This window comes from Thamnophis elegans, chromosome 1, assembly GCF_009769535.1.
Source record: "Thamnophis elegans isolate rThaEle1 chromosome 1, rThaEle1.pri, whole genome shotgun sequence".
NCBI lineage: Eukaryota > Metazoa > Chordata > Lepidosauria > Squamata > Colubridae > Thamnophis > Thamnophis elegans.
Genome location: NC_045541.1, coordinates 164,383,309 through 164,409,251, shown reverse-complemented (window position 1 = coordinate 164,409,251; position 25,943 = coordinate 164,383,309). Strand labels below are relative to the sequence as shown.

Below are 25,943 nucleotides of genomic sequence, written 5' to 3'. Positions count from 1 at the left end.
TTTTTAAGAAGATGTTGGATAACCATTTGTTTGAAGTGGTGTAGGGTTTCCTGCCTAAGCAGGAGGTTGGACTAGAAGACCTCCAAAATCCCTTCCAACTCTGTTATTCTATTCTATTCACACATACACATACATTATTGGTGTGCACTAACAAAAGCATTAGACTCCAGATTATAGGAATTGCTAATTATTCCACTTTACTCTGCCCTTGTCAGAATCAATTAGGAATATTATGTCCACTTCTGGCAACCAATGTTAAAAATGTACACTGACAAATTACAGCGAATTCAAAGAAGAGCCACTAAGATGGGAGAGAGTCTGGAGACCAAGCCTCGGGAGGACCACCTAAAGAGTCAGGCTATGTTTAACCTATTGAAGGGAGAACCGATGGGAGATATGTCCCAAAGGTGCTTTTTCAAGAGGCAACTGGACTTTCTGGTTTTCTTTGGAAATGTTTCACTTCTCATCCAAGAAGCTTCTTCAGCTCTGACTGGATGTTGTCAGAGCTGAAGAAGCTTCTTGGATGAGAACGAAATGTCTTCAAAGAAAAACCAGAAAGTCTAGTTGTCTCTTGAAAAAGCATCTTTGGGACAACCATGACCTGGATGACTGAGAATCTCCATAGACAGGTAGGAGATACGATGGTGGTTTTTAAGACTTCAACACAGAAGAAGGAATAGATTTAATTCTTTATTGCACCAAAGTGTAGAAACAGTGGATTAAAACTAAAAGCTGGACATGAGGACTGTTTGAGTTGTCCTCCAGTGCAATGACATCATGTGTTCTTCTCCCTAGAAAGCTTCAAACAACAAAGGATGGTCATTTACAGGAGAAGCCATTATGGATTCTGTCCTGAGAAAAAGAATTGGAATAGGTGATCTCGAAGATCTCTTCTACTTCTTTTGACATTTTGATGTCTGATGCCTATGTGTAATCTTTTGGAGAGGCAAGGCAGGGACCATAGTAGATTGGACATGACATTCTTTGTGAAGGATCAGGAATTTTTGTTTCTTTTCTCTTGAATTAGGTTTTTTCCCCCTCTGTATTTTAAAATGACATTAAGCCAAGGTTATATTATTGTGCTCAATGGTTAAGATGCTGAGCTTGTTGATAGGAAAGGTTGGCAGTTCAGTGGTTCGAATCCCTAGTGCCATGTAACGGAGTGAGCTCCCATTACTTGTCCCAGTTCTGCCAACCCAGCAGGTTGAAAGCATGTAAAAATATATGTAGGAAAACAGGAACCAACTTTGGTAGGAAGGCAACAGCATTCTGTGCGCCTTCAGCATTTAGTCATGCCAGCCACATGACCACGTAGACATCTTCGGACAGTGCTGGCTCTTCGGCTTTGAAACAGAGATGAGGACTGCCCCTTAGAGTCGGGAATCACTAGCACATATGTGCGAGGGAAATCTTTACCTTTATTTTAAAACGACATTAAGCCAATGTTAGAGTTTATATTACTGTGATATATATTGCTGTCAATTTTCAAAATTTGTTGTTAATGTGGAACGTCTAATAAAAGGAACCAGGGATTTACTTTGCCTACTCCTGGCATAGGCCTGTGTTTCCAGTTCTCTGATTGTCCTCAGTGACCCGATTGTCTGAATCTGACAGTGTAATATTTATAGGCTTCTTTATGACCGTTGCAGAGCAAGGTAGAATTGTAATTCTACTGAGGCAGCCAAAACTCATGTTTGCTTTTTTGCAGAGACATCAGACTGACTCTTATTCAGTTTGGATCAACTCTACTTCCCAGAGATTACTCACATGACCAGCCGTGCCAACTAGACTATCATCTGCATTAGCAAAGCCAGCACAAAAACCACCCCAAATGTTGAAGAAGAAGCTATTGATTCAATCCCAATGATGGCCTGTCCAGCTGGGGTGCGGGGATTTATAGTTCACGCTGGTGCTCTCTAATCAATCTCCAGCTCCTAAATGTTTCACAGCCATCAGCACAAAAAGACCTGACCTTGTGGAAGAGGGACAGACTATCAGAAGGAAAGCTGCCAGCTTCTCCTGCTAAGAAGAGGATCGTTTTAATTTCTTGCAGAGAAACTGGCAGCCACTTCAAACCAGGTGGCTTAATCCACAAACTGGCCCCAAGAGAAGCCCACAATCCTGCCTTGTTGATTCTTCTCCCCCCACCCCTCTTCATTCTGTTTGCTTCTTCTGTTTTTGTTACAGCTATAATGAGGAATGCAACTGACAAAGTGACCTTGGTGCTTTTGTAGTGATTAAAGAGCCTTCAAAGCATTTCAAGCTGCAAAAGGACCACGAGAATCCCTTCCCACGGGAATCCAATCTTCCATCAGGAGAATTTCACAAGTAATATTGAGCAGAAAGCAGTATTGCTCTTCAAGGTAGGTAATGCTTTGTTATATCCTTATATGCAGCTGGAGGAGAGTAGCTAGGCCACCACTGGAACTGTGCATGAATGGATTTTTCAATTGAGACCCCAGGATCTTCACTTCCTTGCTGGGGTCTCCTGTCCATCAAACTAGAACTCCCATCTCCTTTCAGGCACGCAGAACTGCAAAACCAACAAAGGGACAGTCAAAAGAGTGTTATTGCCTCCTTTCTCTCCCCTCCCTGCCCTTTGCATATAAAGCTGCCACCTTTCTCTACCCCTAGTTGAAGAAACAACAGGTAAATTGCGGGCCGACCCCAAAGGTAGCTGTCGCCGGCGGCTTCACCGTCTTCAACGCACTTTCGTCTGCGGAAACTTCGACGTGCAACTGTGGGCTTCCACCTGCCCGCCCTCCCCTCCCCCGGAAAATGCCGGGCGGCTTTGGGAAAGCTGCTTTCGAGCTCGTGGGGACAGCAAGCTTCTTCCGACCCGCGGCTGAAGAAGGGGAAACGATTCCAGGCCAAAGCAGCGCTGGGGGGCCTGACTCGCCAGCAGCAGCGTCCCAGCAGATTGCTCCCCCCCCGCCCACCCCTCCCGACTAAGCAGGCGCGCTTTCCCATCGCGAGTTCCCTTTCTGGAGCCCCAAACGTCAAGCGGCGGTCTCCTTCGAAGCAGCCTCAAAGCGGAGCCGGGAAGCGCGCAGGAATGCTTCGCCCTGCCTCTTCCCAGGCGGACGTGAGACGCTGCCCGAGGCAAAGTTTCCCTGAAACGGCCTGGCAGAGACGGAAGAGGAAAGTAGGAGCCGGCCGGTTAGTTGCCATCATCACCCTCCTCCTCCTTCTCTCCCACTCCCCCACCGGCGTCATTGATGTCCGGGCGCCGCTTCGGCGCGTCCAGCTAGGGCGCTTGTCGCCAAGTGGCGACGCGTCTCCCCGGCACGGGTGTTTTTATTTGAGGCCAGGCGGAGCGAGGGCCGGCCCAAGCGGGCGGGCGCTCCTCCGCCTGCCCGCCCCTCGATATCCCGCCCTTCCCCGGCGGGCGGCGCTGGACGCTTCCAGTCTCCGCCACTCGAGCGCGCTTCTGACTGCGGAGGAGTCGCCGCCGCCGCGGGAAAGCTTCATGCGGCAGCGAGCCGAGCGGCTTTCGGTCAGGCGGCAGCGGCAACCTCCTTTTCCCGCTCGTGCACCAGCGGCAGCAGCGGCAGCGGCGCCGGGGATGGAGCTGGCTGCGGCGGGCTGCGAACCTCGGCCGAGGGGCGTCGGAGCAGCCCAGACACGGGCGGGGAGCGTCCGGGCGTTGCTGCGTTGCTGCCGCCGCTGCTGCCTCCGCCTTCGTTAAAGCGGCGCCTGGCCGAGGCTCCGACTCCATCGCTCCTCCTGTGCCGCTCGTGACGGCGATGTGAACGGCGGCAGCCGGGAGGGAGGTGGAGGCGCTCGAACTCCGCGGCGGAGCTCCGATCGGCGGCCGGGGGGAGAGAGCGGGCGGCATCGTGCCCGTGTGGGAGCGCGGCGGGATTTGATGCAACGGGGCGAGCGGAGGAACCACCGACGGGTGTGGGGCAAGGTCACGCCCGGCCAGATTCACTCCCCGCCGCCGCCGCCCCCCGAAGCTTTCCATGGGGCGGGCGTCGCGGTTGGAGCGCTCGAACCGAGCCAGGCGCTTCGGGCCCGACCCGAACATTGCTGACCGGCGCCTCTTACCTCTAGGATGCGGCGGCGGCTGCTGCTAAGCGAAGCACTGGAGCAGGGACGTGGAAGGCGGCCGTGGGAGAAGGAGCTCCCCGGGCGGTCGGATTCCCCGGGAGGCAGCAGGTAAGTGCCGGCCGGCGGCTCCGTTTTGCTTTCTGCATTGCAGCCCCCCAGCGCAGCTGCCGGCGGGAGGGCTGGGTTGGGCTGGGTGGGTCGGCGGAGCGGCGAGAGGTGCGGAAGGTTCTCCGGGGAAAGGATCTTCCAAGGTGGTGGCGTCTTTTTGGGGGGAGGGGGGAGGCGCGATGGGAGCGGAGGTGAGAAACGAAGTGAGGCGGTTTCCCACCCCGTCCTCCCAAGAGGCGTCGGGGGGAGCTAGAGGCGCCCCCGGCCCCGCCAGGTGTGGCCGCTGCGTCTTAAGCGGTTTTTCCCTACCGGGCCGCCTGCAGGGAAGACGGGCGAGAAAGTGTGTCGCCATCGCCGACATTCAGCCGCCTGCCCTGTTATTTCTTGGCCCGGTAAAAGAGGCGAAGGGAGCCTTTTTGTGGACAAGCCCCTCCCCGCGCCGTCTACATGGAAGGGGTGGGGGCGTCAAGGTCCCGCACCCCCCCCCCCTTTAAACGGTTCTGGAGTTTTCTTGCTACTTCGGCTTTGGCAGGCTGGGGGAGCTCCAGGGCCGGCTTTGGAGAGGATGGCTGTGCCGGCGCGTTAGACGGGGAGTCCCCACGGAGGGCAAGCGCATAAAACCCGCTTTTTCCCCTTTTCTTTCTTTCTTTTTTTTTTGTACTTGCACTCTCCCTTTCTCTAGCGCGCAAATCCGGGGGGCGAAGGCCTGTGGGTTCACCTGTGTGTGTGGAATCGTTTTGCGAGGGGTCCGAACTGCTGCTTGGGGTTTTGTCGGACGACCCCCCGGGTCACTTCGCCACCCCCTTTTCGTGGGGAACCCGCCTCGCTTCCCCTTTTTGCCTGCGCAGATTTTTCTCCGCAGCCAGGATGGGGGTGTGGGTGTATAGAGCATCGCTTTTGGATGGCTGTCCCCTTGGCCCTTCCACTGTCATGGATTAGGTTAGCCTAGGCTCCCCCCCCCCCACTCCCAATGCCTTCGGAAAGCTTGTGGTGAGGGCGGCAGAAAGTTCTCCAGAGGCTGCGGAGGCGATCAATTTGGATGCATTCGCCAGGATGGATTTGAATGAAAGAAAGACCTGGCAGGGAAGACAAGGTGGGAGAGCAGGAAGAGATGTAGACCCCGATCCAGGCAGGACATCAGGAAGGCCAAGAGCCAAAGTGGAGAGAGAAGGAATGGGGGGTGGCTCTGAAAGGAGATGGGAAGGGTAAAATCTTTTTTATTTATTTTATTTTGGTTTGTCAAGCATGCAAAAGAAAACAAGTATAAGTACGAATATAACATGTAAACATATATGTATAAGCAGGTATACGTACATACATAGGAAATGAGTACAAATAAATGGGAACAATAGGACAGGGGTGGTAGGCATGCTGGTGTGCTTATGCACCACCCCTTACAGATCTCTTAGGAATGGGGGGGGGGGTGAGGTCAACGGTAGACAGTCTTAAGGTTAAAGCTTTGGGGGTTTGAGGATGTGACAACAGAGTCAAGTAGAGCATTCCAGGCATTGACCACTCTGTTGCTGAAGACATTATTTTCTGCAATCGAGTTTGGAGCGGTTTACTTTGATCTCTACATTTTAAATTTAAATTTAAATCTGCTTTTTTGGGCCCAGGGAAAGAAGAGGAAAGTCCAGTGGGAACTTTCAGTCCATTGGGGTGTTTGATCTTTCAGCTTGGCCCACCTTTTGAACAATATTTTTACTGCATGTCCATCTGTGACCTGGGGCTTTATTAACTGCTTTTCTCCAGTTTTTTCTCGTAATATTCTAAGCTATTCTTTAAGGTACTTTAGGATTTCCCTTGTTAGGGAGTATTTTTTTAAAATTATCCACTCACTTGGATTCTGGGCCTTTGGTATGTGCAACTGGGAAATGAAAAGGGCAGACTAAGCTGGGTGGGCAAGAATGATTGTGGGGGTCTCCCCAGAGCTGAAGGCTGAGATGTGATCTGCTTCCTTTGGAGAGGGCTGCTTTATTAGGATTGAGATGTGGAAGGAAGCAGAGGGCAAGTTGGAGCTTCTTCCAAGCTAAGTGAAACATCTCTGGCTTTGATTGGTGCTACTGTTGGTTCTTTGTGGACTTTGGACATTTTGCTCTACTTTGAAAACAGCCTGCTCCATTCTAACTCATCTTGGAGGGGAATGTGCACTGTTTGACCCTGTTTTCTTTCTGATGTTGGTCTCGATTCAGCTTGCCCTGTGTCAGGCACCCCCCCTTTCTAAGACAGTTTATTTCATCCGTCCAGCAGATTCAAGTTTTGGCCCGACTTATCTAATGTAAATATAAAGGGGTAGCTTTGCTCAGACTGGGTAGATCAGGAAAGAGTTTGGTTCAAGTGACGACCTCTGTCATACACTGAATAACATTTATGTGAACCCTGGTTATGTTTCTTTCCTTTTGCAGAATTGTCATAGGCACCTTAGCTTTCCTTATAAGGCTGTGTTGAATACGGCTGATATAGTAGATGTTTTCATTCAAGGAGGTTCCAAGTAGCTGCACAAGGAAAAAAAAAAAATCCAAAATCTTGTATAACCAAGGAAAACATCAAAAGAAGAGTCTAGATGTTTATTTTTATAGATGAGGCACAGGGCCGCAGTGACGTTTATAGATATAATAGCTCTCTTCCCTGGAGATCAATATTTATTCTGTTTGAAGGATTGGTAACAGGGCTGTTTTTTTACAGGAACATTTTTGGGTTGTGATTTATACTTTCTTAGGAAGCCTAGGTCAGAACACATATTTATGATGGTTGCAGGCTCCTGGGGTCATGTGATCACCTGACAAGCAAAGTCAATGGGGAAACCAGATTCACTTAACAACCATGTTACTAATGTAACCGTTGCTGCGATTCACTTAACAGTTGTGGCAAGAAAGGTTGCCAAATGGGGCAAAATTCAAATGTTTCATTTAGCAACAGAAATGTTGGGCCCGATTATGGTCTGACTTGCTTGAATGACAAAGGAAAGAGTGATTGACATGGCAAATCTGTCTTGGGTTTCCTTGCTTGGAAATATTTGAAGGTGAAGACAGCTTATTGCCTTTGATTCCCAGTAAGGTTTGAAATTAACTACTAATTCCTGGTGAAAATACTGCCATTTCCCAAGGAAACAGATAATGACTTTGCTCCTGGATACGAAGGCCTTATTGGAAAAGTGTTCCCTTCCTTTTAGAAAAGCTTGGGAAAGGAGTTGGCTTCCAACAAGTGATTTATCTCAAGGTACTGTGGGTTAGAAGAAGGGCTTTTTTTTTGCAGCCTGTGCTTCCTATGTCTTAGATGCTCTTGGTCCTGAATTAGGTAACATTTTAGATGGAAGCAACAGAACTTAGAAGGTAGGACTCGCCTCTTGCCTGAACAATTGTAATAAGCAGCCTAACTGTAAAAGCTTCATATACAAGAACAAAAGGATTAAGGCAGGATGTGACAAAAAGATGTGTGTGTGTGTGTGCTTGTGTGTGTGTATGTGTGTGCTTGTGTGCATGCATAATTGAAAGCAGGCAATTTTCTAGAGTTCTGATTTTCTCTCCTGCAATTTGAGTCACACATGAGCAATTGTAGTGCCAAATTTGATAGATTGGGAAGATAAATGATACTCCACCAACAGATTTTTTTTTGCCTGCATCCTTCTGATAAATACTAAGGGCAATTTGGTTTAAATTAAACCCCCATTGAAATGCAGCTTGGTTCCTTGGGAGCATGTGATGGTCACATTGGGTTTTTGAAGGCCATACTCTGGAAGTAGTTTGCCTGCCATCCATCCATCCATCCATCCATCCATCCATCCATCCATCCATCCATCCATCCATCTATCTATCTATCTATCTTCACCTTGGGATAGGTTCTGATAGGTTGTTGAACCCTAGCTTTGCTAGGTGTTGTCACCTGCCACTTAACGTCAATCTCTGAAAATCTCTATAGCTTAAAGATGTTTCTTCAACCCTTCCATGCATACCCATCAGAGTTGGTATTCACCAGGTTCTGACTAATTCTGGAGAATCAGTAGTGGAAATTTTGAGTAGTTTGGAGAACCGATAAATACGACTTCTGACTGGCCCTGCCCCATCTATTCTCTGCCTTCCAAGTCCCAGCTGATTGGGAGGAAATGGAGATTTTACATTTTCCTTCCTAGGGGTGGGTTACTACCAACATTACTGCAGATTTAATGGGCAAAATCTTTTGCATGTGCAGTACCAAAAATCAAGATGGCACCGCCAACAGTAGAACTGGTTCAGCTGTGTGGGCAACCGAGTCACTACCTACTTGGCTGAACCAGTCTGAATCAGTAGGAACTCACCTCTGATCCTTCCCCTGGAGTGGGAAGGGAATGGAGATTTTACCATATCCTTCCCCTGCTATGCCCACCAAGCCCTGCCCACCAAGCCACACCCACCAAGCCATGCTGTGCCCACTAAGCCATGCCCCCAGAACCGGTACTAAATTTTTTTGAATCCCATCACTGATATCCATCCTTGCTTTCCTTTGTTAGCAAGACTGTGCTGGATATGCACATGGGGATTGGACAGAGATACTCATGTATTGCGTACTTTTCTCTTCAGAGTCTGCTTTCCCCAGGAAGTACTAGAGAATCTTGCCTGCTTTCCAAGCCCTCTTCTCTGTAGCCTTGGTGGAGAATGGTTAAAATTAAACGCCTGGATTCCTATAACATGCTTAGTTCTAAGCCTGGCTTAAGAAAACATGGCTCCTCTGCTCACATAACATGTTGTGACCAAAGAAATAAGCTGTATTATGAATGAATGTCACGGTCTGGCTTATCCTTGATGTTTGTAGGTTGTCTGGAATCTGTTTTGAGGAGCGGTGTTATCTTTCAGAAGTGGGCCTATGCCTAGATGTGCTTTGTGCAAAATGTATTTCTCTGCCTCAGTGAGATACCTGGTTTCCAAATCAAGAGCTTTTGCATACTGCAGAAGACCTGATTATCCAGGTCAGTCCACAGTTTAGAAATGGAATGCTACTTCAATCCCACCCCCCTTTCCTAGCCCTTATTTCTAATCAGAAAATGTTCCAGTTCATGAATTTATGAGAAAGAATAAAAAAATGAACACTAAATTTAAATACAATATTGGGCAAGTTGGACAGTTCTGAGACTAAATGCTATTTAGATTTTCATCTGTAGTAGAAATGTGGGAGAGTTCTCCCCCCATACCCCCGACCCATAATTTTCTGAAAAGAATGAAGCTCTGAAAACAATTTCTGGGATGGAGTGGGGAGGGAAGCACAATTAGCTGGAAGATTTCCTAAATATTTTTGAGCCAACTCTACTTGGCATTCATGGGAAGAATGTTTCAGGGAAATTCAACTGTGATGTTAGCAGGTGGAAATAGATAATGGTATGGAATGGAAAAATATCCCACAGTTTAAATCTGCACAGATTTTGAAGGATTAAAATCTTGTCAGAATTAGTTATAATCATGAGTAACAGGGTTGCTTGAAAACTGTCCAAAATGGACAGTGATGCAGCTGGCAAGACAGCTGGCACTCAGCCAATATTTTTTTTTATAATGAAAGCAGGGAAATTCTTGAGCTTAATTAAGAAAGAACCTAGTGGGACCAAGCAGGTGTCCCATTTAATGGTGCTCTGTGGGTTGATGGATCTCTGCGATTTGTGATATAGAAGGAGGCATTTATTCCAGGAATAAGCCATCGTTCATTCAAGAGAAAAGAGGTAGCTACTGATGCTATCCTGAATTCATGGCGGTTCTGAAGTCAAGACAGCAGCTGGGAAGGATGCAGGTAATCCTTGATTTACAACCATTCATTTAGTGACGGTTCGAAGTTACAAGGCATTGATAAAAAGGACATACGATTGGTCTTTCCATTTTGCAGCATACCCACAGTCACATGATCAAAAATCAAGCACTGGGCAACTGGCATGGATTTACAATAGTTGCAGCGCCCTCCCTGGTCATGTGATCACCATTTGCAACCTTCCCAGCCAGCTTCCAACAATCAAAGTCAATGGGGGAAATAAGGTTAGCTTAATGACCATATGACCATTTGATTAACAACTGCAATGATTTGTTTAATATCCCTGGCCAGAAAAGTTTGTAAAATCAGGTGTGACTCACTTAACAGCCGCCTTGCTTAACAATGGAAACTCTGCTTCCAATGGGTCATAAGTTGAGGAGTGCCTGTATTTCCACATTTTGTGCTTGTGAATGGATTTTCCTCCAGGTCCATATGTTGCTTATTGATTTTTTAATGTGTGTGTGTGTGTGTGTGTGTGTGTTATGCATGCGCATGTATGTATGTATGTATATATGTATGTTTGGATAGATAGATAGATGATAGATAGATAAGATAAGATAAGATAGATAGATAGATAGATAGAACCTTGGAAGTCTTCTAGTCCAACCCCCTGCTTAGCCAGGAAACCCTAAACCGTTCCAGACAAATGGCTATCCAACATCTTCGTAAAGACTTCCAGTGTTGGAGCATTCACAATTTCTGGAGGCAAGCTGTTCCACTGATTAATTGTTCTAACTGTCAGGAAATTTCTCCTCAGTTCTAAGTTGCTTCTCTCCTTGATTAGTTTCCACCCATTGCTTTTTGTTCTACCCTCATGTGCCTTGGAGAATAGTTTGACTACCTCTTCTTTGTGGCAACCCCTGAGATATTGGAACACTGCTATCATGTCTCCCCTAGTCCTTCTTTCTATTAAACTAGACATACCCAGTTCCTGCACCCGTTCTTCATATGTTTTAGCCTCCAGTCCCCTAATCATTTTTGTTGCTCTTCTATGCATTCTTTCTAGAGTCTCCATATCTTTTCTACATCGTGGCGACCAAAACTGGATGCAGCATTCCAAGTGTGGCCTTACCAAGGCATTATAAAGTGGTATTAACATTTCGTGTGATCTTGATTCTATCTCTCTGTTTATGCAGTCTAGAACTGTGTTGGCTTTTTTGGCAGCTGCTGCACACTGCTGGCTCATATTTAAATGGTTGTCCACTAGGACCCCAAGATCCCTCTCACAGTTACTACTGTTGAGCAAGGTACCACCTATACTGTACCTGTGCATTTCGTTTTTGTTGCCTAAATGTAGAACCTTACTCTCTTCACCACTGAGTTTCATTTTATTAGATATTGCCCAATGTTCAAGTTTGTCTAGATCCTTCTGTATCTTAAGCCTGTCTTCTGGAGTGTTGGCTATTCCTGCCAGCTTGATATCATGTGCAAATCCTCCGTCCCTCCTTCCCTCCCTCCCTTAGTTGAAAATGGGTTTGCTTAACGTCTGTGGCATTTGTTTAATATAATTGCCCTAAAAAGGTTGCAAAGTTGGGAGGGGTCATGTGGTGATGCACTTAACTGCCATGACTTAGCACCATCATTTCAGACTCCATTATGATTGTAACTACTTGTATGGATGAGCTGTGTGTGTACATAAGAGCCGTGGTGGCACAGTGATTAGTATGCAGTATTACAGGGTGACTGCTCACTGTCAGGAGTTCGATTTGATAGGCCCAAGGTTGATTCAGCCTTCCATCCTTCTGAGGTCGGTAAAATGAGGACCCAGTTTGTTGGGGGCAATAGACAGACTGACTGATGACAGTCCAGTCTCTTGCTAAAAGCTGAAGCTCCCACAACTTCAGCTGTTCCATTGATTGATTGTTCTCACTGTCAGAATCCCCCCCCCCTTATTTCTAGGTTGAATCTCTCCTTGATCAGTTTTCATCCATTGTTCCTTATCTGGCCTTCATATTCTTTGGAAAATAGGTTGACCCCTTCCTCTTTCTAACTCTGTAAACCGCTTAGAGTGGGATGTAAAGCACTGTGAAGCAGTATATAAGTCTGTGCTATTGCTACAATTCTATTCTAAGGCTATATTATGGCTCCTGCTACCATTTCAGTGGTACAGTCTCAACATAACAGGTGGAATTATGCCAGCAACCTTCAGTAATTGCTGTCAAACATGGTGGTGATGGGCTTTGAGGAGGATCAGCCAAAATAGATCCAGAGTTTTGGTACCACTAGACCAGAGGTGGGTTCCTACCAGTTCCCACCTATTCGGTAGAACCGGTTCCTCAAATCTACCGAACCAGTTAGAAGAGGTTCCACCAGTGGACCTGGAAAGCAGGTTACACCCAGAGGTTCCAAATTTTTTTGAAACCCACCACTGGTCCTTGGATATGATTATTCTACACTATCATGCTCATATTTATAAAACTCAGTGCCTCTGTGAAAGGTAAGGATGACTACTGCGTTTGTGGTGCAATCAGAACATTTCGTGTGTTGAAGTGGTTTTAACGCAAACCAAAGATGCCTTTTAAAAAACAAGTTTACATCATATTCTTATGCATGCCAGTGCTGCGTGTGAGGTAATTTAAGGTGGTTCTGACAAGTGTCGGCGGCATTTTCATATCCGGTCATATGGGCGGCAAGCCACTCCCATCTGGTCACATGGGCGGCAAGCCACTCCCACAAAAGAGGCCACACCCACAGAGTAGGTTCGAACAATTTTTGAAACCCACCACTGCACTAGACCAGGGTGTCAAACCCGCGGGGCGTAGGCTGGATGTGTCACACGCTGGGCATGCCCACCCCCAGTTTAGCGATGGGGGGGGGGAAGACACAATACATCACATGATGACAACATGACTTGCGAGTTTGACACCCATGCACTAAACTCTCAAAGTGGTGCTTTCTTTTCTATGCAGATTTTCTAATGTGTGCTGGAGCTGCAACAATAGCGAAGGGCAAGTGAACATTTTGTTTATATGTATACTGGAGGTTTTTAAGAGCAGACTGGGCAACCATAATACTGTGTTGTCTTGAGTAGAGGGTTGGTCTAGAAGACCTCCAAGGTCCCTTTCAGCCCTATGATTTTGTGATGCTATTTTCTGTGCTTGAGGACAACAGCACCTGTCACTGTCAGATTGCTTTGGACAAGTTGAAAGAAGAAGTGGAGAAGGAGAAAAAAATGGAGATGGGGCAAATATTGATAAAAACAGTCCTTGACTTAGGACTTAGGAATTGAGCTCAAAATTTCTGTTGCTAAGTGAGACATTCGTTAAGTGAGTTTTGCCCTATTTTACGTCCTTTCTTGCTAAAGAATCTCTTGCAGTTGTTAAATTAGTAACAGGGTTCTTAAGTGTATCTGGCTTCTCTATTGATTTTGCTTGTCTGAAGGTCACAAAAGAGGATCACATGATCTTGGGATACTGCAACCGTCATAAATATGAGTCAGTGGCCGAGCGTCTGAATTTTGATTATGTGGCATACTGCAATGATGGTAAGTGTGGAAAATGTTCATAAGTCACTCTTTTCAGTGCTGCTGTATCTTAACAGTCACTAAATGAACTGTTGTAGGTCGGGGACTACCTGTATAGCAGGTGAGATTCTAAAAATTCTCTCAAAGATATCTCCTCCCTTAGCTGGTGAATGGCTAGAAAGACTTCGTTGCTACTGAGAAATTTCAGAAGAACTCCCACTTCCTAGCTCCCATCGATTTGGGTTTTAGATGAATTGATTTCATCTAAATTTTAGACTCTGAAATACATTACACTTAACATTTATAAATACAGGAAATGTGATGTTATCACTATAATAATTTGTGCCCACATTACACTATGCATAAATACTTTATAACAATAGCTGAACTGTGCAGAAAGGTTGATTGCTAGAATTGGAAGTTTAAAGTGTACAACCAAGCATTGTATCAATGATTGTTAAGATATTGGTATCACAGTTGCCTGCTAGAATAAAATATTGGATGGGGTGAAGATGGAAGGGCACGCATGTGAATGGGTGTTCAAAACAGTGGAATACTGATCATATTATATGAGAAATTTCTGAGCTTTTGGGAGGGGGCATAAATCATTTTGCAACCATACTGGTTCGACTTTTAATGCTTAAATAGAATTATGAGGCAATTTGTGCAGCAAATGCTTGAATCATCTTATGAAATATAAAGGAGTCCCACCGATCAGGCTAATTGATTGCCTACCAGTCTATTTCTGGAGTGATCAACATGAAGTCTATGATGGAAAAATTATGGCTATTGTAGCATTCTCCTGTTGGGGCCCGCTGGCGGCCAGCGGAGCTGAAAGTACAGTCGGACCATGAGGAAGTTGGGGAGGAACATGGGCCAGTCCTGGGGGTTGAGGAAAGCTCAGATGAGGGCTCTGCGTTGGAGGTAGAGAGAGAGCTAGACAGCAGTGAGGCAAAAGAACAGCTGGAGCCTGTTCCCAGTTCCCATTTTGCCTTCAGTGGCAAATAGTTTTGCTAGCAGTTTTTAACTATATAGCCTATTCCAGGGGTGGAATAGGGGTGGTATTGCAAATGTGAGGGCATGCCACCTCTGTGCATGTGCACAGCCTTCCACACATGTGCTTTTGGTGAAAAAATGGATGCTGTAGAGCCGGGGCGAGTGGGCGGGGCCACCCATGATTTCCGCTACCAGTTTGGGCGAACTGATGGAATACCATCTCTGAGTTCCTTCTGCTATCTGTTTGGAAGCTTCCAACATTCTGCTTTATGGATGACACATAAGCCCTTTGTATTATTATAGAAAGGGGAAAAAAATCTATTCTATTCTGTTTTCCTTTTCTAGCTTTCCACTCCCAAGTTGAAATGCCCCCAAAATAACATTTCCTCATAGGAGATTTATTCTAGTCTTTTGATCATTTGGTAATATTTTTTTCTTTTTCTGGCTGTTTGAGATGTGATGATAAAAATTACAAAGGTATTCCAAGTGTGATTGTGTCCTACATTTATTTAAAAGCATAATGACATTAGCAATTTTATCTTTGATTCCTTTTCTAGTTTCATTGTAGAGCTATGATTTTGTAAGTAGCTAAACAGCTATAATCTTTTTCTATTTTAGACCCTTAAATCTCTCTGTTTGTTCATCTACGGGCCATTCATTAAGATCTTACTGTTGTAGATTGACAAACCAGATCCAGTGTTGGTCTTAGTTCTGATCTTTATAAAATTATTTATTCCTATTCCCTGTACTTTAACCCAACTCTCTTATGATCACATGATGGCTAAGTTTGACAAAGTCTTTTGAAAATAGTATCTACTCATCCCTATCCATTTACATGTTGACAATTTCAAAAAAAAATCCAGAAAGTATAGCCATGGCTTGCCTTATCATTCATTCATATATGTATGTATGTATGTATGTATGTATGTATGTATGTATGTATGTATGTGTGTGTGTATATGTATATATATATGTATGTATTTGTGCTGATAAATAAATAAAGGGAGACTAGTATAGATCTATTTCAAGCTCTCATCAGCTAGCCATACCCTTACTGGGATTTTGAACCTGGGCTATATTACATACTAGGCAGAGATCTTAGCCATTAGGCCACAGGCTCTTATCCGTTATCAGCGAAACCAGGGTGAAAGGTATCTATTAGATTTTTTACTATTTTTTATATATATATATATATAAAAATATATATCAGCTGATAAGGAGGAGACCTGTGGCTTAATGGCTAAGATGTTTGACTAAGATGCAATACGCACAGGTTCGAATCCCAGTAAGGGTATGGCTAGCTGATGAGAGCTAAATAGCTTGAAATAGATCTATACTAGTCTCCCTTTATTTATTTATCAGCACAAATAAAACACACACACACACACACACACACACACACACACATATATGTATGTATGTATGTATGTATGTATGTATACACACACACACACATACACACACACACACACACACACACACACACACACGTTCCAGCATAACTCTAGAACGCCTCAAGCAATTTCAACCAAACTTAGTATGCAGATGATGTACCCTCCGGAGAAAAATATTGTGGGGGTAAGACACCCCCAAAATCCCTTGGTGTGAGTGTTCTGTTAAGATACAGCCTGTCGTGCCTTAAAATGGCTTCTACTGTGCAGTGCATGGTAATGGCTTCACAGTACTCCACAAGGGGGCTCCCTCTGGTAAGTGGGAAAAACCAACATTAGAAATTACGTTTGGTCCGGATATTCTCCCCCTATAAATAAATACCTGGGCAACGACGGGTTATCGGCTAGTCCTTCTATACAATTGACAAATTTACCTTTAATAAGGTAAAAACAAAAACCTTTCTCTTGTATTTGGTGAAGAAGATATTTAACAGTTAACAGTTTGCAATGTCCTGGATTCTTCTCAAGTTTGCTTCTCTGTCTCTGTCTCTGTCTCTGTCTGTCTGTCTGTCTGTCTGTCTGTCTGTCTGTCTGTCTGTCTCTCTCTCTTTTAAAAAAGGATTGTACTGGTTATATGTAATTTCCATCCCAGACCAGACCAATAGACTGATTAGGATTCATTCTCAGGTTACAGAGGGCTCTTGCTTTTGTTAAAGATAAACAATTTCACATTTCAGTTCTTCAGGGACTTCCAAATGGATGTTCTCTTGACCTGATGGCTTGTTCATTTTGTACATTCATTTTGTTGTTGAGGTCTCCAACTTTATGTCTTGTCACCACTACTTGCAGCCGTGTCTGAGTCTTCCATCCTGAAAATAATAGTTCAGGCACAGACATCTGTGTTAAATTTTCTGCAATGAGATGGAGACAAAGAATCATTCTCTCTGAGATTGCTTTGAGCATAAGAACGGAGTCAAAGGAGTTGAGCCATTTAATATTTTTTTTCCGCTCTCTTAAGACCATCTCATGTGGGCTGAAAAAAATCCAGAAGATTGGTAATGGCAGCAAAAAGATACAAAAAGCTGTTTACTCATGGCATTTATCTAATAGCCAATTTGGACATGCCTAAGCTATCAGAAGATTTGCTCTGCCTGTCTTTTTATTTTTTTTAAAAAAAACAAACACACACAAACAGAGTCCTCCACACTCCCCATTTCACGGTGCCTTGTTCTTTCAATAGTTAATCAATTGGCATTAACTTTGATGAAGGCAGAGTCCAGAACTGCATATAGACTTGGCCAAACAGAATATTTGCATCTGGCATGACCTTCAGTACCTTTTAGTAATTGACAGCTGAAGAATTTCCAAGAGAAAGATGTAGTCAATTCCCTATTTCAGAGCCTTTTTGGCCAGGATATAAGAACCTTGATCAGGAAATGAAGCCTAGCAGAACTTCAAAATCTGAGATTAACAGTGGTTGAGAATGAACACGTGCACTTTCTATTTGTGCTTTGCTGTGTCTTCATCTCCATCTTTTGCCTTGCTCAAACATTTGCCTTTTAATTTCGTGAAATATAAATAAAATAGAGCCTGGGAAGTAAATAAAATAGAGCTAAACAGACAGGTTTGGTGTGTGGTGGCTGAAGCACCAGGCTAGAAACTAGGAGACTTTGAACCAGTCATCCCTAGGAAGCAGTCTATGGCAAACCATTTGTGAAATCTATCTTTTATTGGTAAGTATAATAATAACTTACGGATGTGATGAAATATAACAAGAATGTAAGAATACTAATAAAATCAGAAAATATTAATAGATATGCAGAATAGTTAAATAAATGAGTTGTCAGGGTTCCAAGTAATACCCTCAACAGAAGAAGATTCCAAGGCTTGTGTTTCCTCAAAATTCCATATTGGAACTTATTGGTACATCTGGAAAAACCTGAATCTGAAAGCTTCCACATTTCCCCCACCCAACGTATCCCAACGTATCCCCACCCAACGTGCCCAATCAGGCACCATCCCAACTGGAGATGCCTCTCAGCCATACCCCTCCAGGTGTAGGGCACGGTGCAGGGTATAGAGCCGAGGTGGCGCAGTGGTTAAATGCAGCACTGCAGGCTACTGCTAGATCAGCAGTTCAGCGGTTCAAATCTCACCGGCTCAGGGTTGACTCAGCCTTCCATCCTTCCGAGGTGGGTAAAATGAGGACCCAGATTGTTGGGGGCAATATGCTGACTCTCTGTAAACGGCTTAGAGAGGGCTGAAAGCCCTATGAAGCGGTATATAAGTCTACTGCTATTGCTATTGCTATTTCCTCACAACATTGAATGTTGGCCCTGAAGGCCCGATGCAAAAAATGGCTCTTCCAGGCCTGGCATGAGTGACATTTGTATAAACTAAAAATATAAGATATCTACAAAATATTAACATAGAACTAGATCAGTCCTTTAATATACTATTAAATCTAGCCATGTAGATAATTTATTGAGCCATCTTATCAGTTTGATACAGTATAATATATTACATTGGGAATTTGAAAAAAAAACCTGGGGGAGGGCAGTGGTCAGACTTTTCCATATTGTTGCCAATAAATTAGTATAAACTTGTCCATGAAGTTATTAGAAGTCAAGTTGCATTTGAAACACACTTTACGTTATCAACTGTAACCCTGTAAATCAATCCATCCATCCATCCATCCATCCATCCATCCATCCATCCATCCATCCATCCGCATTGCCTGCTGAGACTAAATATGCATTATGGGTAGACCTCAACTTATGACCACACTGAACCCAAAATTTCCATTGCTATTCTATGCAAGGCAGTTGTTCAGTGGAGTTTTGTCCATTTTACATCCTTTCTTGCCACAATATTGTTAAGTGACTCACGGCAGTTGTTAAGTTATTTACACTGCTGTTAATTGAATCCAACTTCACACTTGATTTTGCTCATCAGAAAGTCACAAAAGGTGATCACATGACCCCTGGGACATTGTAATTGTCATAAGGACATGCCAGTTGCCAAGCGTCCAAATTTTGACCATGTGACCATGGGGAGGCTACAATGGTTGTAAGTGTGAAAAATGGTCATAAGTCACTTTTTCAGTGCCCTTGTAACTTCAGATGGTCACTAAATGTATGGTTGCAAGCCGAGGACTACCTGTATTTGCGTTTGCAAATATTTTAATTAATAAATAATTGTAGATTCCTAAGCTGGGGCTTTTTTAAAATTGCATTTTCATAATCAGTTATAATCAGCAGTTGTTAGATTTGCAATTTCAGCCTGCTAGACATTATAGCTAACATGAAGCTTCTTTCTAGGGCTGAATGATTAATCAGTTATCAATGCTAGATCTTGCTCAGTCAGTTATTAGTAATGGGAGAGAGTCTTTAAGTGCAAACCTAGCCAGAAGACATAAGATTCTGATAGATGCCACAAAGGAGTACAGTAAGGGTATAAAATTGTACTTAATTTAGCTTGAAATATCAGGCTGGTTTTTTTTTAAACTGAAGGGCCAGCTTGCATGCTTCACAAGGCCTTCAATAACTTGAAATAGATTAATTGGATTCTCATTTCCCGTGTTTTACATTTCTTGCAGTTGAGATTATGGAGAAGCGTTAAACTAAATTGGAAGCATGTCATATTTGAAGGCATAATTTATTGATTCGGGTAATTTTTTTTCAAGCAGTCCTGTCATCCATGATTTTGGTTCTTAAGGGGATGATACAGGCTATCCAAGTCGTGTGTGGCCAAGTGATCTCTCTCAAGAGCAGAGGGCTGTGGTGGTGGCTTCCGTATGTTTTAATTCTCACATCAAGAGTCTTGGGAGGGGGGATGGACATAGTATAGCCCGTGTTCCACATCTCCCAGAAAATTGAGAGCAGCGTAAGAAATAGGGTACTCCATGGAAGACAGATAACTCGACTCACTGGAGAAGAGCCCAATGCTGGGAAAGATTGAGGGCAAAAGAAGAAGGGGACGATGGAGAATGAGGTGGCTGGATGGAGTCACTGAAGCAGTTGGCATGAGCTTAAATGGATTCCAAAGGATGGTGAGGAGAGGAGGAATGTTGTCCATGGGATTGCGATGGGTTGGACATGACTTCACAATTAACAACAACATGGAAGCCAATAGGCTGTAAACTTCTCTTTTTGTGCCTACTAGATTTCATCTTTTGGAACTATTCTTTTAATAACATACACCTTAAATAGGAAGCTATCCTGTTGCAAAGCATTAGCATCTGGGATCACATTTAGAACATAGAACATCATGAGAGTTGGAAGGGACTTCAGAAGTCTTCTAGTAAAAGTCCCTGCTCTAGCAGGAGCTCTACTACCATTTAAGACAAATAGCTGTCCAGTCTCTTCTTAAAAGCTTCCAGTGATGGAGCACCCCACAACTGCTGAAGGCAAGTTGCTCTGTTGGTTAGTTGTTCTCACCTCTAGGAAATTTCTCCTTCGTTCTAGTTTGTTTCTCTCTTTGATTAGTTTCCATCCATTGCTTCTTGTCTTCTGGTACTTTGGAAAATAGATTGACTCCCCTCAAATATTGGAATACAGCTATTGTGTCATCCCTAGTCCTTCTTTCCACTAGACTAGACAAACCCAATTCCTGCAGCTGTTCTTTATAATTTTTAGTCTCCAGCCTCCCAAGTCATCTTTGTTGCTCTTCTCTGCAGAGTCTTTCCAGAGTCTTTAATGCACATCTCTTCTTTCTGGGATTGTAGAAAGAAATTGAAATGGGCTGCAATGATTCAGGCAACATGGATGATAAAGGGAATATGCTTGGGTTATGGAATACTTTGTGTTTTGCTACACACATACTCCTTAAGTGCCCACATTCCTTTGCTGAAAGTCCAAGGTGAGTGGTGGCACTGAACTCTGATATCATCTTAAAATGCTGTTTACTTCTGGCTGTCCTGATGAGGAAGTGAGTCAGAGCCACTTGCGAAAAGCTCTGTGGATCTTTAATTGTAGTTACTGTCCATTCTTAGAAACCATGTGGACAGATTTTCTCCATGACAATCTGTCCTTAATTTCAGGTGTACCCATCGCCACTGTAACTGAATCCATTCTTCCTTACTGCTGGTTGCCTATTTCTGTCTTTGCTTCCATTTTCTCTTCCATTAGTGCCTTCTTTTCAGAACTAGGATTTTGCCTACAGTGCCTAAAGTACCGTGTTTCCCCAAAAATACAACCTGTCCTGAAACTAAAGCCTTGCCACATTTTTCGTGTGGGCAAAAATATAAGCCCACCCCTGAAAATAAACCCCCTGGACAACCCCCCTGCCTCCGGCCAGGTAGAACACCACTCACCGACATAGAGGTATCCTGAAGGCGCCAAGCTGCAGGAGCTGGGGGGGAGGCGCTCACATTGCTTGCTGCCTTCGGGATACCGCTAGGTTGGGGAGTGGTGTTCTGCCTGGCCGGAGGGGGGAGTTGCCCAGCTCTCCCTACAGCAGCAGCCATTGCCACCAGGCTCCAAGCATAACATCTTCTCTGGTTCCAAACTCCCAAACTCGGCTGCTGAGTCTTCCAGCAGCGGCCATTCTAGGAGTGTGCTCTATAATTGTGGGCTGGCTGCTGGAAGATTCTGTAAGAGAGTCTTCTGGACAGAGAGTCTTCCAGCAGCCAGCCCACAACCATAGAGCACACTCCTAGAGTGGCTGCTGCTGGAAGACTGGGCAGCTGAGTTTGGGAGTTTGGAACCAGAGAAGACGTTGTGCTCGGAGTGTGGTGGCTGCTGCTGCAGGGAGAGCTGGGCCGGACATGTTGAGGCTAGGAGGCATGCCTGCTAGGGGCGGAACAGGCGCTCACGCAACCCCCTTCTCCAGCCCGGCAGAGCTCCATGCACTGACCTAGGGGGTATCCCTAATGTGTCAAGCCGCTGGAGCTGGGGAGTGGGCAGAGCACCACATGGATTGGCGCCTTAGGGATACCCCCAAGTCATTGAATGGTGCTCTGGCCAGCTGGAGAGGAGGTTTGCCAGGCGGTTGCTTGTGAGCTTGGTAACCTCATGGCTGCTTCGCCCCTGAGGCTGTGCCTGGCTCTTCGAGAGCCAGTTCGCAAGATAGCAGCCACCCGGCAACTCCAAAACAATAAGCCCTCCCCTATAATAAGCCCAAGGCCATATTTTGTAAGTAAAAAGAAAATAAGACCTTGTCGTATTTTCAGGGAAACACGGTAGAATCTAGTCAAGATTTATTCATTCATTTATTTGTGAATAAATACATGTCTGTAGCTCTAGGACAGAGATAAGTAGCTTTTTGTCTGCCAGTCAGCCTGCCTGCCTGTTTGCCTTCCTTCCTCCCTTCCTTCCTTCCTTCCTTCCTTCCTTCCTTCCTTCCTTCCTTCCTTCCTTCCCTCCCTCCCTCCCTCCCTCCCTCCCTCCCTCCCTCCCTCCCTAGTTTGCCCTATGCTTATCCGTACATGCATACAAACACAGATGCCACATGAGTAGGAAATAGAAACACTCCTGGTTAATGTTATTTTATTACCTAGAAGAAAATGCAGATTCCTCAGGCCACTATTGTTAAATCAGTTGAGAAAAATCTTGTAAGCCATTGTCTGTCTTGCTTTCCCTTCTTAGTTTTTATTCTTCTCAGCCTGTTTAATATTTTTTTCTTTTTAAAGGTTACTCTTTTCACCAACCTTGAAAACAGATCTCTCTATTCTGAGTCTCCTTCACTGTAACTTCATATGTTTGACTGTTGCCAGCTAAGATAAATTGCTGGCAGCCAAACGGGGGAGAGATTACTAAAGTAAAGCACTTTTTAACATGGCTCAGCTCATCTGGAGGATCTCCTTTCAGATACATCACTCCAAATAGCTCATACTGAGATCCTGTTAAATACTCATTGCAAAGTCTTAGATTTGGCCGTGGTTTCTGATCATGGGATCTGTTAATTCAGGAAAGAAAGGGGGATCGTTTTAGCTGTAGTTCTACATTGTGGGTGATTCCACATATAGCATTTCACATATTTAAGCACATTTTTGTTGAGGTGGTTTATGAGAAACTGAGTTATGATTTTTAAAAACCATTTTTGACCAATTTTTTGGGTTATAAGAGGAGCAAATTATTTAGTCAGAAATCCCAGGGAAGGAAGCTCAAATGTTGAATGTAGATGATCTTTAGTGCTTTGCTGACAGATATTAGAGATAATAGTTTGTTATTATTTATTTGCACCCTTCTCCTTTTTGTTCCCCTGAAAAGTCAAATTATGAACATGCATAAAAACACTTGCATACTACTACTACTACTACTACTGCTGCTGCTGCTGCTGCTGCTGCTACTACTACTACTACTGCAATACTACTACTACTACTACAATACTACTACTACTACAATACTACTATTACTACTACTCCCCTCCTCCTCCCCCCCCCAGCCCTCCTCCTCTTCCTCTTCAGAATTTCTTAACAGTTTTGTATATCAATGTGCACCTGGTTCTTTTTTCTCACTGTTTTTATAATTCAAGAAACCCTATATATGTTTCTTAATTTAGAAAAGCTGTATATATTTTAAGACTGAGATTTTAAATATTATACTATTGTGTTACATAAAAAAAGAACTGTGTATGGGTCTTCAGAACATCTCTCAGAGTTTTTAAAATTACTGCTACATTTTGGAAAAAGGCAGAGGTGATGTGAAGTGGAAGGGAAGGAAAATTCAGATGAAACTATAAGTAGAGCTTTGGTAATGTTTTACTTTTTTCTTGTGTAGCAAGATGTTACAAAAACAGGAATAGAGTTGTAGGAAGTTAGCACTCGGCCCTCTCCTAGGAAAATGAAATATTCTAGGAACTACCCTGTTTCCCTGAAAATATGACCTCCCTGGATAATAAGCCCAATTGGACTTTTGAGTGAATCCACTAAAATAAGCCCTCCCCCAAAAAATAAGCCCTCATGGAAAATATTGCAACACAGTAGCAGCCATGAGGTAGCCACACTCGCTGCCTCTTGCACCTCAAAAATAGTACAACCTCCCAAAAAATAAAGCCAAACACTTATTTTTAGAGGGAGGGGGGGTTCAAAAGAAAATAAGACCCTGTCTTATTTTTGGGGAAACCTGGTATTAAAAAGGCAGAAAATTATATTTCCCTGGATGAGAAAAGGAGAAACATGTTTTAAAGACAAAGCAGCTTCCTGCAGCTCCCTGCCCCCCTTTCAGCTCCAAGGTGATGGGATTAAGAGTCGTTCTCAGGACATGATAGGATTAGCCATCTCACCACATGGCACTTGGGAAGATGACCTTATTTTTCAGAGTATAAGACACACCTTTTTCCCTCAAGAAAGAGGCTGAAAATCTGGGTGCGTCTTATACACTGAATACAGCATTTTTTGCCTCCTGAAACCCCACCCCCTTCACCAAAATGGCCGTGCATAGCCTCTAGGAAGCTTTTAGAGAGCTCCCGGGGGCTGGGGAAGGCAGAAATGAGCAAAAAATGGTCCATTGTTTGCTCAATTGTAAACCCCCCCCCCCAGGCCCCAGGATCACTCTATAAGCTTCCTAAAGGCTATCCATGCCCTTTTAAAATGAAAAACGGGCCTGTTTTCACAAAAAATTGGACTTTTTTGCTTGTTTTTGCCCCCCCCCCCCCCGGAGCATTCTGTAAGCTTCCTAAATGTTATTCATGACTTTTGGGGGGGGGGGGGAATGGGCCTGTTTCCGCAAAAAATGTGCCGTTTTTGGGAGGTTTGCAGAATGCAAAACTTTTTTTAAAATTTTCTTCTTCAAAACCTTCTTGCGTATTATACTCCAGTGCATCTTATACTCCGAAAAATACGGTACATCACCCAGAAAGGCTCAACCAAGCCTAGGACACAGACAGCCTACAGAGTTGCCCCTGCATGGCCCCACAAGAGTCTGACAGTCAGAATACAAACTCAAATTCAAAAGTCCAGAGAGGGTATAAAATTCAGGCACTCTCAGCGTCTCTTCTCTTTTTTTCCCCTTCGTCCAACATCTTCAAGGCATGTGATCCTGTCCACCATTAAAACAATCTTCCCAAATAACCTCCATGTTTCCAGTGTTTTTCTTCCCACTTGGAACTGAACGCAGAAGGGCAGAGTGTAAATGAGAAAGTGCCAAAATTTAGCTAGGTAGTTCAACCAGAGATTTATAGTCAATCCCAAGATTGGCCTGGTAGAGAACCGAATGCAGAGCCAGTGTTTCTCAGGAAATAGTAAAATACTGAAAGAGTAGTCTCAGTTACTTTGGATTTAAATTGATTTTGAATTAAAAAAGAACTTTTACATCAGGGGAGAAATTGGCTGGATAATCTTTCCTGGAATTCCAGAAGAGAACCTGAAAAGTTCTAGTGTCTTCTAGTTGCTTTCTTTGTCTTACATCCTCAGCCTGAATGTTATTTTGGAAAAGTTTGGCACCGACAGATGTTCAGCTCCATTAAAAAGTATCGTCTTTGGATAAAAATCAGATTGCTGCACGATAGTATGCCAATGCCTGCTGAGACTGTAGCATGAAATTAATTGTAATGATGACTTCCCTTGAGCATTCTGGGACAGATAGTTGCTTGGAATGATTGGTTAACGCTTATTTGGTGAGATAAAGAAAGCAGTATGGAGTTAATTTCATAGTGTGCCTCTGTGTGCGAATAGCTAAGAAAGCTGGTGCATTTTCTTAGAATCCCAATGAAGCCCGCTTCTTGTTGGGCAGGGCTGAATATCTGTAGTCTCAAGGTATCATCTCTTTTCCTAGCAACTAAGTGGCAGGCAGATTGCATCATTATCCTAAGTAAGTGCTGTGCAAATTTGTTGGGCTAAGACATGTCTTTCAGTGGAATATTGGGGGCCAAGCTGCATAGGGATGAAGATTAAGAAGGGGAGTCTGAACAGAATGAATGCAAGAGGAGCTTGCTGCTTGCAGGGTGGAAGAGGACATGAGGTGATAGAAAGGAGGAGAGAGACGTGGGTCTGCTGAATTTGGTTGCTTGGAAGGTGAGGGGACCTGGCTGCTAATATTGGGAATGGGGAAATGTCATTGAAAGGCAGTAGCATAGAACCCCACTTAAGAGGCATTGGATAAATTTAAAGCTTCCCTGGAGCTTAGTTGTCCATCCTATTGTGAGGGCTGAACCTGAGAATAGCCACCAGGTAGATCCCAAAGGACAGTTACACATAACTGCCTCTCAAGATCATCAAGAATGAC

The 25,943-nt window shown here is 44.2% G+C and overlaps 1 protein-coding gene across 2 annotated transcripts in view; it reads left to right on the top strand.

The window, feature by feature from the left end:
* The first annotated feature begins 3,452 nt into the window (after window positions 1-3,452).
* Window positions 3,453-25,943, top strand: part of LRFN5 (leucine rich repeat and fibronectin type III domain containing 5) — a 148,392-nt gene continuing 125,901 nt past the window's right edge. For both annotated transcript variants that reach the window (XM_032224503.1, XM_032224424.1), the window contains exon 1: window positions 3,453-4,161. The gene's annotated coding sequence lies outside the window, so the exon portion shown is untranslated. The remainder of the gene's footprint in view (window positions 4,162-25,943) is intronic.